The following is a 12,150-nucleotide window of genomic DNA, read 5'->3' on the forward strand; positions in this document are numbered from 1 at the left end:
TTCTCTGACCCTCCACCCTACCAAACATGATATCCTTCTCCAGCGACTGGTCCCTCCTGACAATATGTCCAAAGTATGAGGGATGAAGTTTGGCCATCGAAGCCTCCAAAGAGCACTCTGGCTGCACTTCTTCCAACACCAATCTGTTGGTTCTTTTGGCAACCTATGGCACTTTCAATATTCTCCTCCAACACCATAATTCAAAAGCATCAATTCTTCTACGGTCTTCCTTATTCACTGCCCAGCTTTCGCATGCATATGAGGTTACTGAAAATACCATAGCTTGGGTCAGGTGCACCTTAGGAGTCTTCAAGTTGACATCTTTGCTCTTCAGCACTTTAAAAAGATTTGCCTAATGCAATATGTCTTTAACACTTTGCAGCAGATTTGCCTAATGCAATACGTCATCTGATTTCTTTACTACTGCTTCCATTAGTGTTGATAGTTGATCCAAGAAGCAACCCTGTATAGAATATGGTTTGTTTCCAAGGCTATAAATCTTTAAGGGAGCAGAAAGCCTCAACTGTCTCCTGTGGAGCAGCCGGTAGATTTGAATTGCTGATCTTGTGGTTAACAGCACAACTTGTAACCCACTATGCTATTAGGGCTCCTTTAGCAATGAATAAAGGTTCCAATTTCCCCACATCTTTGCCAACATTTGTTATTTTATGTTTTCTTTTTAGTCATCCTTATGGTAGTGAAATTGTATCCCATTGTTTTTGTTCTTTCTCTCTCTCTGATGGCTAATGATATGGAACATCTTTTCATGTCTTTGGTGGCCATCTGAATGCCTTCTCTGGCGTACTGAAATATTTTCTCTACATACATTGATAAGTATTTAGACAGTGCTAGTATTATTTTTATTTTTACAAGTTGAGATGTTTATTTTGAAAAGCACATTGAATTCTCAACCAATTTTATTTTGTTTCATTGTAATGCTTACAATCCCCTCCATGAATCGTCGGTTAACAATATTTGCTTCTATTCCTTATGTTGTTGTTGTTGTTTTTGATGTGCATAAAAACACTCAGGAATATATTATCATTTAAACAACCAACGCACACATTCTTCAAGCCAGCCTCCTGGCTGCCAGCACAGTCTTTCTCTTTCCGTGAGTCTAGAGTCCTTAGTTGCTCTGTCTCTCCACGTCATAATCTCTGTCTCCATCTCTAGTGTTGCTGCTTCACTGGTTAGGGTCCATGTTCAGATCATGTTCTTCTCTCTTGATGGCCTAGGGTCCTCTGTTCCTGGAATATAAGACTAACCACTCTCCCCTTTTTGTTACACAACTTCTACGTTTATGGTTGTGACAATTGTAATTAGTCAAGATAACAATTACTCACTATTGAATCAAAAGAATCCTATCCCCATCTCCTTTCACCAGACTCATCCAGACAAGATGAAAACTGTTCAGTGGGGGTTGTACCTTCCCCTGCACACTCTGAAAACTAAACTCCCTCTTGAAAACTTGTAAGCCAGACACTTTATACCTTTATAGCCCCCCGCCCCCATTTTAGGTAACCAATGCCAAAGTTGTCTGTCCCTATCAACCCTGTATATAGAGGGGACAGACTTGATTCTTGATGTGAAGACTCCTTCCCTGTCAGTTGTATAGGTCAAGTTCATCAAATTGTAGCAATTTACACTTGTTTCCATTATAAAATTTCTTTATCTTCCTCTGTTGTTGTGAAATGCCATCGAGTCGGTTCTGACCCACAGTGACCCTGTGTAGGTTTTCTGAGGAGCAGCTGGTGAGCTTGAACTGCCAACCTTGTAGTTCAAACAGCTTTTCAGTCTGGTGTATTAACCCACAGTGCTACACCAGAACTCCTTATCTTTCTCTAGTTGAGTTCTAATTATTAAGCCATCGAAGCTAGGTTGAATGGGTACTATCTAGACAGTGTTATTTATTTGTTTCATAATTCTAAATAAAATTTAGAAAATTCAAGAAGAGTTTTGCATTTTTGCTCTTTCTGTACATAAAGATTTAATTTCTCTTTATAGTCATTGACAATTCACTTAAGGTAGGTTGGCTGGCAACAAATTATCTTAGTTTTCCTACACATAGAAATGTTTTGATTTCCTCATCATTATTGAAGGGCTGTTTTTGGTGATCATTTTTTTTTTTTTTTTTTTTTTTAGAAAAGAGAATTCTGGATTGACAATTTTTTCTTTCAATACTTGAAAATGTTAAAATGTGTGCTACTTTCTTCTGGCCTGGTTTCTGATGAAAAAATTGTTGTAATTGCTTTTCCTTCCTAGAACATGTTTAATTTCTCTATGGGTTTTTAAAAGTTTTTTTTTGTTTTGTTTTTTTCCTTTCCTTCAGTTTTCAGAAGTTTGATGTTAATGTGTTTTAGCATGGGTTTCTTTGATTTTATCCTGATGAGTTTCACTGAGCTTCATGAGTCAGGAATGTAAGTTTATGGGTATTTTTTTTGGGGGGGGGGTCAAGTTTTAGCAATTCCCAAAGAATTTCTAAAATCTATGCCCTTTCATGGGGTCCTGGTATGGCACTGTGGGTTATTGCGCCAGACTACAAAGTCGTTTTGAACTTCAAGGTTGGTGGTTCAAACTCACCAGCTGTTATACAGGGTCGCTATGGGTCAGAATCGACTCTACTGCACTTAACAACAAAACATGCCCATTCATTGTTCATATCTCAATTGTCCTTTTTTGTTTAGTTTGCAATCTTTCTGGTTCTTCGTATGGTGACTGATTTTCAATTGGAGTTGGAACATTTAGGTATAAGACTCTGAATCTTACATTTGAACTCGTCTCCTCTGAAACACAATGAGTGAATGGGAGTACACCTTGAGGGGGTAGAAGCAGGGACAGAGGTGGGGATAGAGGATTGAAGTCTAGCTCTGTCCTTAGCCTCCACTGGCAACTGGGAAGAATAACTCACTGGTACTGACAGTAGGTGATGGAAGCTCAGGCTCCTCACTCGGCTCCAATGATATTGCCATGGCTGGAAAGGTAGGAGAACCTCATTACTGTTCCCCATGAGGCATCCATGGACACTGTGGGACTTGGTCTTGTACTGCTAACAGATGGTTAAAGTCCTGACTCTTCACTAGCCTCTTCTGACAACCACCCTGTGGGAAGGAACACCTTATTACCACCAGTTTGGGTAGAAGTTCATGTTTTCCCTATAGTCTACACTGGACCTGTGGCTCCTCACCAGGCTGCTTTGACACCTTCCAAACAGGGAATTAGTGTACCTTGCAAGGATGAAAGTTTAGGCTCTTAGTAGGCATTTGATGTTAATGTTATAGATGGGGTTGCAGTTATTTTTCCTGTGGTATTTGATTGGATTAAGTAGCTATTGTTTAAAACTCTGTCTTGCTGTCCCTTTCTTTACACTTTAGCTAGAGATTGTTGTTGTTTTAAGTGCCTTTGAGCTGCTTCCAACTCACAGTGACCCCTGTATAGGGTTTCTGAGGCGAATTTGAACCACTGACCTTGGTTCAATTCCACAATACCACACCATGACTCTTTGGCTAGAGAGAGTAGGTGCTTTTGGGGGCTATTTTGTCTATGCCTGCTGACATTTCAAAACTTCCAACTTTTCTAGTATCCCACTGGGGATACATGAGGTAAAAAGAAAACCCAAGGAACTCACCACTTGCCACTCCTCAAGTCCACCAGTGTTACTTGTCTGTACACTCTCTTCTCTACCTTTCAGAATATTCTTTTTCAGCTTTATGATGTCTACGGTTTTTTACTTAGTGAGAAGAATAGGGAAAAATATGTCTACTCCAAATTCCCAGCAGCAGAAATCTCAATACAATTGATTTTTATATTGGTCTTTTATCCTTAAGCCTTGCTATCTCACATATTAATCCTATAACATTATTTGTTGATCTCAATTTTTTTACATAATTATGCTTTCTGCAAAATTTTAAAAAAGTTTTATTTCTCTCTTATATGTATACTTTTTATTTCATTAATTTGCCTAATATCTAGCAGGAATCTCCAAAACTATGTTGCATAGAAGTGATGATAATAAGCCTCATCACAGGACTGAAAGCATTCAGTTTCTGCAGGTCAAAGAGCCTCCATCTTAAGGTTTTGAAAAGACAAAAGCACCAATGAATTTACATGGCAAACCAGGCCAGTTCCACATATTTTCAAAGGGGTGATTACTGGAAGGGGGCAACCAAGACCATTAAAATGTATACGAAAAAAGATTACTGACCAAAAGAACTGCTTATCTGATGAACAGAGGTACCTTTTATTGTTCCTGTCTTTTCTTGTTACTGTTGTTAAGTGCCATTGAGTGGATTCTGACTCATAGCGAACCTGTATCAGGTTGCCAAGGAGCAGCTAGTGTGCTTGAACTACTGACCTTGCAGTTCAAATGACTTTGCAGTCTGACACAATAGCCCACGGGACTCCTGTCTTTTCTTATAAACATTATATACAGAACAAATCTATAATGATCATTTGGTTCTTTCTGATGAAAAATGGATTAAGATCTCTATATCATTTTTGATCAATGATCCTTGAACAAGCCATTGCTCACAAGAGACTTGCAGCTTTTAGCAGGTAGGAATTTGACACTTGGTTTCTCTTGTTTCAGCAATTTATATGGCTTTCTCTCATCCTGGACCAATGAACAACAGCCATATAAATGAGAAAAGATTGAAGTTGCCAAAGACTTCATTGTACTTGGATCAACCATCGACACTCATGGAAGCAGCAGTCAAGAAATCAAACAACGTATTGCATTAGGCAAATCTGCTGCACTAGATCTCTTTCAAGTGTTGAGGACTAAGGTCTGCCTGATCCAAGCCATGGTATTTTCAATAATCTCATATGCATGCAAAAGTTGGACAGTGAAAAAGGAAGACTGTACAAAAACTGATGCATTTGAGTTATGGTGTTGGAGGAGAATATTGACAGTACCATGGAATGCCAAAAGAACCAACAGATCTGTGTTGGAAGAAGTACAGCCAGAATGCTTCTTGGAAGCCAAGATGGCCATACTTTGTCTCTCATACTTCAGATATATTATCAGGAGTGACCAGTCATGGAGAAGGATACCATGTTTGGTACAGTGCAGGGTCGGAGAAGAAGAGGAAAACTGCCAATGAGATAGATTGGCACAGTGGAGGCAGCGATGGACTCAGGCATAGCAACAATTGTGAGGTTGGCCCAGGACTGTGCAGCATTTCCTTCTGTTGTGCATAGGGTTGCTATGAGTCAGTACTGACTCAATGGCTCCTAACAACAACATCCTTTAAAACTGTTCCACTGTTATCTCTATGTTCTATCTTTGTTTTATTCTGGGTGGTGTCTTAATTATATAGAGCTACTGTAACAGAATTTTAACAGGGGAGTCCTGGTGTGGTGCTGTGGGTTAATGTGCTGGACTGCAAAGTAGGTTTGAACTGCAAGGTCAGTGGTTCAAACTCACCAGCTGCTCCTTAGAAACCCTATACAGGGTTGCTATGGGTCACAATTAACTAGATGACAGTTAATAACTGAATGATTTTAATGAACAGAAATCACTTTTCTTACAATTTTGGAGGCTAGAAGTCTAAATTTAGGAAGATGTCTTAGGGAAAAAGCTTTCTCCCAATTTTCTGAGGGAGATCGGGTTGAGTCCTTTTCTCTTTTCAGCTTCTATTCTTAAGTTCCTTTGTGATCATGTGTTCTGTATCTTCCTAACCATTTGTGCTTATTTGCTGACTTAATCTGCTTTTTACATATCAAAAGATACCGACTTAATTCAAATCCCACATTCATACTGCCACATTAACCAAGAAAATCTACTTCCAAATGGAGTTATAAGTTGTTAAGTGCCATCAAGTCAGTTCCGACTCATAGCGACCCTGTATAGGGTTTCCAAGGAGTGGTTGGTGGGTTTGAACCACTGACCATGTGGTTAGCAGTCCAGTGTTTATCTTACAGTGCCACACCAGGACTTTCAACACATACTTTTGGAGGACACAAATCAATCTTTTGGAGGACACAATTCAATCTATAACAGACTGATTTCTATTGAAATGCCTTCAAGTTCACTAATATTTTCTTCTGCAATGCATAAACTGATGTTGCCATATCCAATATAAGTTTGACTATAGACATAATAGTTTTCATCTCTAAAAGTTTGATTTGAGTGTTTTTATATTTCCTGTTTCTACTTAACTTTTTCTCTATGGGATACAATTATACTTTGGTCTTTGTCTGTTAATAACTTCTGTGCTTCGTTTCCATTGATGGCTTTTTATCCTTATTATGAGTTGTGTTTTCCTGTTTACCTGGTAATTTTTACTGGATGCAAAACGTTGTGGATTTTACCTTGTTGGATACTGGATGGTTTTGTATTCTTATATTGTTTTAGCTCTGCTTTGGCACAGGACCGGGCAGTATTTCGTTCTATCGTACATAGGGTAATGATTAAGCTCCTTGGAATCTATTGAATTTATGATGTCTATGGTACTGGTAGCGTAGTGGTTACGAATCGGGCTGTGAGCCACAAGGTCAGCAGTTTGAAACTACCAGCTGTTCCATGGGAGAAAGATGAGGCTTTCTGCTCCCATAAAGATTTACAGCCTCGGAAACCCTGTACAGGGTTGCTATAAGTCGGAACCGACTCCACGGCACATACAACAACAACAATGAGCTTTTCACAGACAACAGGATTCAGTGATCTGCTCTCATAAAAATTACAGGGCAAATTCTTTAAAGATGGTATTTTGATAGATAGGACTATGTCTGTGCCATATTTGTGCCCATTCTTTTATGAACAATGTTTCACTGTATTCATTTGAATAAATTGTAATTTCACAAATGATTAAAAAAAATATTGGCCCCAGGAAAAAAATTACAGCCTAGAAAACCCTATGGGGGGCAGTTCTACTCTATTATATAGGGTTGCTATGAGTCATAATTGACTTGATGGCACACAACATCTCTTAATGTCAGTGATGTTATTTACGTACTCTGTATACTTCAAATGGGAATGAATTAAGTCTTATAATTTAAAAATTAAACACTTGTATAATGCCCATTAGCACCTTATATTTATAAATATTCATAAAGTAGATAATACCTAGACAAAGAGAAGGGATATTAAAGGATTTTATTGTGAACAAACTATTTCATTTGTTGGAGTGGAGAAAGAATATAAAGAATGAGAATAATTATTCCCAAACCTCAAAACTTCTGGCAGCTTTTTCCCACAGAATAATGTGTAGCCAGCCAACTAATTCTGTTGCTAATTGTCCTGTTTGATGACCTGAAAAAAAAGAAAAAAAAAAAAAGCAATCTCTAAAAACGGTAATGTAGATCTACTACATTAAATGAAGAATACTAACGACTCATACTGGACATATTGCCAGGAGGGAACAGTCGCTGGAGAAGGATATCATGTTTGGTAAGTTGGAGGGTCAGAGAAAAAGAGGAAGACCCCCAATGAGATGGATTGGCCAGGTGGCAACATCGATGAACTCAAGTATGGCAATAGTAGTGAGGTTGGCCCAGGATTGGACATTGTTTCGTTCTGCTGTGCATTAAGTCGCTATGAATCAGTGCCAAATCGATGGCACCTAACAACAACGACGACGACCATATTCAATTTTAGGTCTAGTAGCGAAATTGATTATGTAGTAAGTAGAGTTTGCTAGATACACAATTCTCCCATCAATCTTTGATAGCTTTTCAGCCTAGTCTCTTTTTTAGCTTATTTTTCATGTTCCAAATTTGATAATTATCTGATGTCTTAACAACGTTATTCTAAATGAGCAGACAGTAATTACAGAAATCATCAGTATGAAATTTTTTACTATCATGTACTAAATAGATCAGACCAAGTTCACAAGAAGGCCGATTACACATTCAAGTCTTTGTAAAATACTTTAAGACTGAGTTTACACATAAGCTTATTACTTGAAATTGTAACTCATGGCTGTTTATGATACAGACATTTACAGGGTTCAGCTCTATTAGTGCAGTAGAGTTTAAATTATAATAGAATGCTATATCCCTTTGTGTTTTTTGCCTTAAGTTTCAATGAGAACTCTTTGACCCTTTAGCTCAGTCAGTAAATGTAGTTTGCTCCATGATTTAGTTAAAATGTTCAAACGAGAATATAAAAGTACTTACTGTATCTACTTAAAATATTATAACACTTTGAGAACATATAAAAATGCATAATTAGATATCACAATAAAACTTGGGTTAATGGAATCCTAGGGAAATGAATTATTTTGGATAACCAAGTTTTCTAGTTGGCTGATGGTATACTCTCTTTAAATATAAAATCATTTTTATTTAATAAAAAAGTCTAAACCATATCATGAAAATGTTTATTTTTTTCTAAAATTTAAATATTATTTATAGTTTTCTTATGTATAGTTGAGCTTCTTCTATACCATAAAGATCACCAACACTAATAACTATTGATTATACTTTACTGTGTTATTAATACATCACAGAGATGTCCTTGTGAGCTATTTTATAGTAGTGTGTCTTCATGTATATTAAATAATTTACAGATTATATTTTAAAAGAATATCTTAATCTGTTTGAAAAATCTGTAGTTTTTTCCCCCTTCCTTATAGTCAGTTTATCTGTGTATTTCACTGTAGACCTTCTCTCCATTGGTAATAAGCTACATTGAAATGCTAAGGGTTAGGAAACCAGATAACCTGGTTTATACAAATTGTATTTACAAATAACTGGATTTTCAGAGAGTACCTTGAGAGTGTCATAAATAAAATATGGTTTATAGAATCCAGAGTTCAATAGGATCACAGAAATCATGATGATTTCCCTTTCTTTTTTTAAAATAACTGTTTTTATAAAAACATAATGCATACTTATAGCATTTCAAGCAATACAGTACAGTATGTTGTTGTTAAGTGCCACTGAGTCGGTTTCAAGTCATAGCAATATATATATATATATATATATACAGAGAGAGAAAGAGAGAGAGTTTCTGAGGTTTGTCATCTTTGCTGGAGCAGAAAGCCTCATCTTTCTCCCATGGAGTGGCTGGTAGGCTTAAACTGCCGACCTTGTGGTTTGCAGTTCAGTGTTTATCCTATGCAGCCATGAAAACAATAATAGATCACCTAAAATGCCACCACTCAGAATTAATCTGTGTTAACATGTAGTGACCATCATTTCAGTTATCTCTATCCATGTGTAGAGTTGGAAAGATTAAAGGAGAAAGAGAATTTCTTAAGCAAGGGATCATACTGTGTTTTTCAGGACAACAGGGTTCTTCAGACAGGTGGAGGGTAAGGGAAATGCTGAGAAGACTTGGTTTTATATCTCTTCTTTAACCAGCACTTGTATCTATTTTATTTGGGCTCATATAAGATTACATCATAAAAAGGATGTTGCTGCTAAAAAGCTGTTTGAAATCTGTGAATTTAGTTAACACTCTCATTTTACATCTGGAAAATCCAAGGTCCAGAGATATTAACTTGCCAAAAGGCACACAGCTAGTTTGAGATCAAACTGGAAACATGAAGTTAGGTCTTGAAGCTTCACAAATTTCCACTATATATTAGCTTTAAGCTTAGAGGTGTTTTTTTTTTTTTTTTTTTTTTAATGCAGGTTTTAGATAAATAAAGTGTTACTGTTACAGGCCTTTGGAGAGAGGAGAAAGCGGAAAGAAGAGAGAGGAAGGAAAAAGGAAAAAAAAAAAAATTTCTTGACCTGAGAATTTTGCTACTGTTTCTGTGTTTCTTAGAATTGTGTGCAGATTAACACTCCTTTCTAAAACACTTGCTGAAATCCTACTGACCTATAATGATTTCTTCAGTCTTCTCCATGGCAAGCAGTTCTTCTTTCCTTTGCAAGAGCAAGTCAATGTGGATTAATAGAGTTTTTCCAGTATCTTCTGATGACTTAAAATGCTCACAGATAATCTTCAGGAAGTAAAATCCAACAGATTCCCTGTTCAATGACACATTTTTTAAAAAAGTGGTGTGAATGGAAGAATTGTTTTAATATTATGTTTGTCAGTGAGAATAAAGTGTGAGTAGAAAGAGACCAGATAAAAGTATATCTGAACCTATTTGTCAAGAATAAAACATGTAATTTTAGTTTTATTTATTAATCCACAAACATTTTCTTGTCATGAATACATGTAGTCAGGAAATCATCTCTCTCCTAATATATAATTTATATTTTTTCCCTCCAGAATTGAATTCTTAAATATTGGTAAGTGAGATCCAGTAAAGTTACATTAGAGATTTACCCATTAGCTCTAACAACAACTCTGTGATTTAAATTTGTTTGATAATAGAAATAACAATTTTGATTATTTAAAATAAAAACACTGAAGACAAAACTGACATTTTTCTTTCTCATAGGTAAACACTTCTAAGTTTGGTGAGTATCTTTTTCACATCTTTCTCTGTGCATATATATGACTGTCAATAGTGTAGTCGTTATGAAGTGGACTGCTAAACTCAGGGTTAGTGGTTCAAAACTACCAGCTGTTCCACAGGACAAAGATGAGGCTTTCTGCTCCTGTAAAGATTTACAGCCTCGGAAACCCTGTATAGGGTCGCTATGAGTTGGAATCGATTCCATGGCACATAACCCACCACCACTACCATACTTACAAAAACATAGTATTAAAATAGTTCAATGATATGCTATGCATACTTTGCTACTGTTTTCACGCAATGACAGGTTTTAGAGATTGTAGCATATGTTGCTTTTGTTGTTGGATGCCAGCAAGTTGGTTGAAGAGAACAAAACACTGCCTGATCCTGCATCATCTTCACAATCTTTCCTATGTTTGAAAATCACTGTTTGAGCTCATTGTTGCAGTCACTGTGTCAATACATCTCATTGAGGGTCTATTTTGCTGACCCTTTAATAGTAAAGCATTGAAAGTCATCTGAATATCATCTATAGAGGAATAGTAACGAAAGTTATGGCACCCTTATAGATTATACTGCAGTTAATATGGTAGAGCACGGCCTTTTTTGGGGGGGTCTGGATATGGTGCTGTAGGATAAGCTAACCGTAAAGTCAGCAATTCAAACCCACCAGCCACTTCTTGGAAACACAATACAGAGTCACTATGAAACATGTCTCTCTCCTGGGACACACAATTATCTTCCAGCTCAAGAGTTGGTATCAGATGATGCTAGTAGATTCTTGGTGTGGCTCCACAGGATAAACACTGGACTGCAAACCACAAGGGCTGACTATTTGAGCCTATCAGCCACTTCACAGGCAAAAGATGAGGCTTTCTGCTTCCTCAAAGATTTATAGCCTAGGCGACCCTGTACAAGGTCACTGTGAGTTGGAAACAACTTGACAGCATGTAACAATATATTATGGTGGAGTACTAGTGTGGTGCTAATAGGATAAGCATTGGACAGCTAACCATGAGGTCAGCAAATCAAACTCACCAGCTATACAGGGTTGCTATGAATAGGAATTGATTCAATGGCACTTACAACAGCATATATTATGATCAAGGTTGTATCCTTTCACCATTATTTATTCAATCTGTATGCTAAGCAAATGATCTAAAAAGCTGCTCTTCTCTAGGGATTGTCCCTACTAATAACATATCCAAAGCATATGACACAAAATCTCGTCATCCTCACTTCCAAGGAACATTCTTCCAAGAAAGATTTGTTCGTTCCTAGCAGTCCATGGTACTTTCAATATTCTTCACCAACACCATAATTCAAATGCATCAATTCTTCTCTGCTCATCTTTATTCGTTGTCCAGTTCTCACATGTATAGGAGGTGACTGAAAATATCATGACTTGGGTCAGGAGCAGCTAACTCAAATTGACATGTTTGCTTTTTAACACTTTAAAGAAGCCTTTTGCAGTAAATTTGTCCAATGTAATGTCGTTTGATTTCTTGACTGCATGGTGTGGGTTGTTGATCCAAGTAAACCTAAATCTTACATAAGTTCAAACTTTTCTCCATTTGTCATGTTTATTGGTCCACTTGTAAGAATTTTATTCTGTTTACATTGAGGTGTAATACACACTGAAAGCTATAGTCTTTGATCTTTATCAGTAAGTACTTCAAATCCTCTTTGCTTTAAGCAAGCAAGGGTAAGTTATTTGCATATCGCAGGTTGTTAATGAGATTTCTTCCAATCCTGATGCAGTGTTCTTCTTCATATAGTGCAGCTTCTTGGATTA

General features: G+C 36.9%; 1 pseudogene; it reads right to left on the minus strand.

Annotated features, from left to right (window-relative positions):
• Positions 1-11,936, minus strand: part of LOC102820030 — a 185,351-nt pseudogene extending 173,415 nt beyond the window's left edge.
• Between the last annotated feature and the right edge of the window lie 214 nt (positions 11,937-12,150).

The sequence above is a fragment of the Chrysochloris asiatica genome, unplaced genomic scaffold, assembly GCF_000296735.1.
Source record: "Chrysochloris asiatica unplaced genomic scaffold, ChrAsi1.0 scaffold00118, whole genome shotgun sequence".
Lineage (NCBI taxonomy): Eukaryota > Metazoa > Chordata > Mammalia > Afrosoricida > Chrysochloridae > Chrysochloris > Chrysochloris asiatica.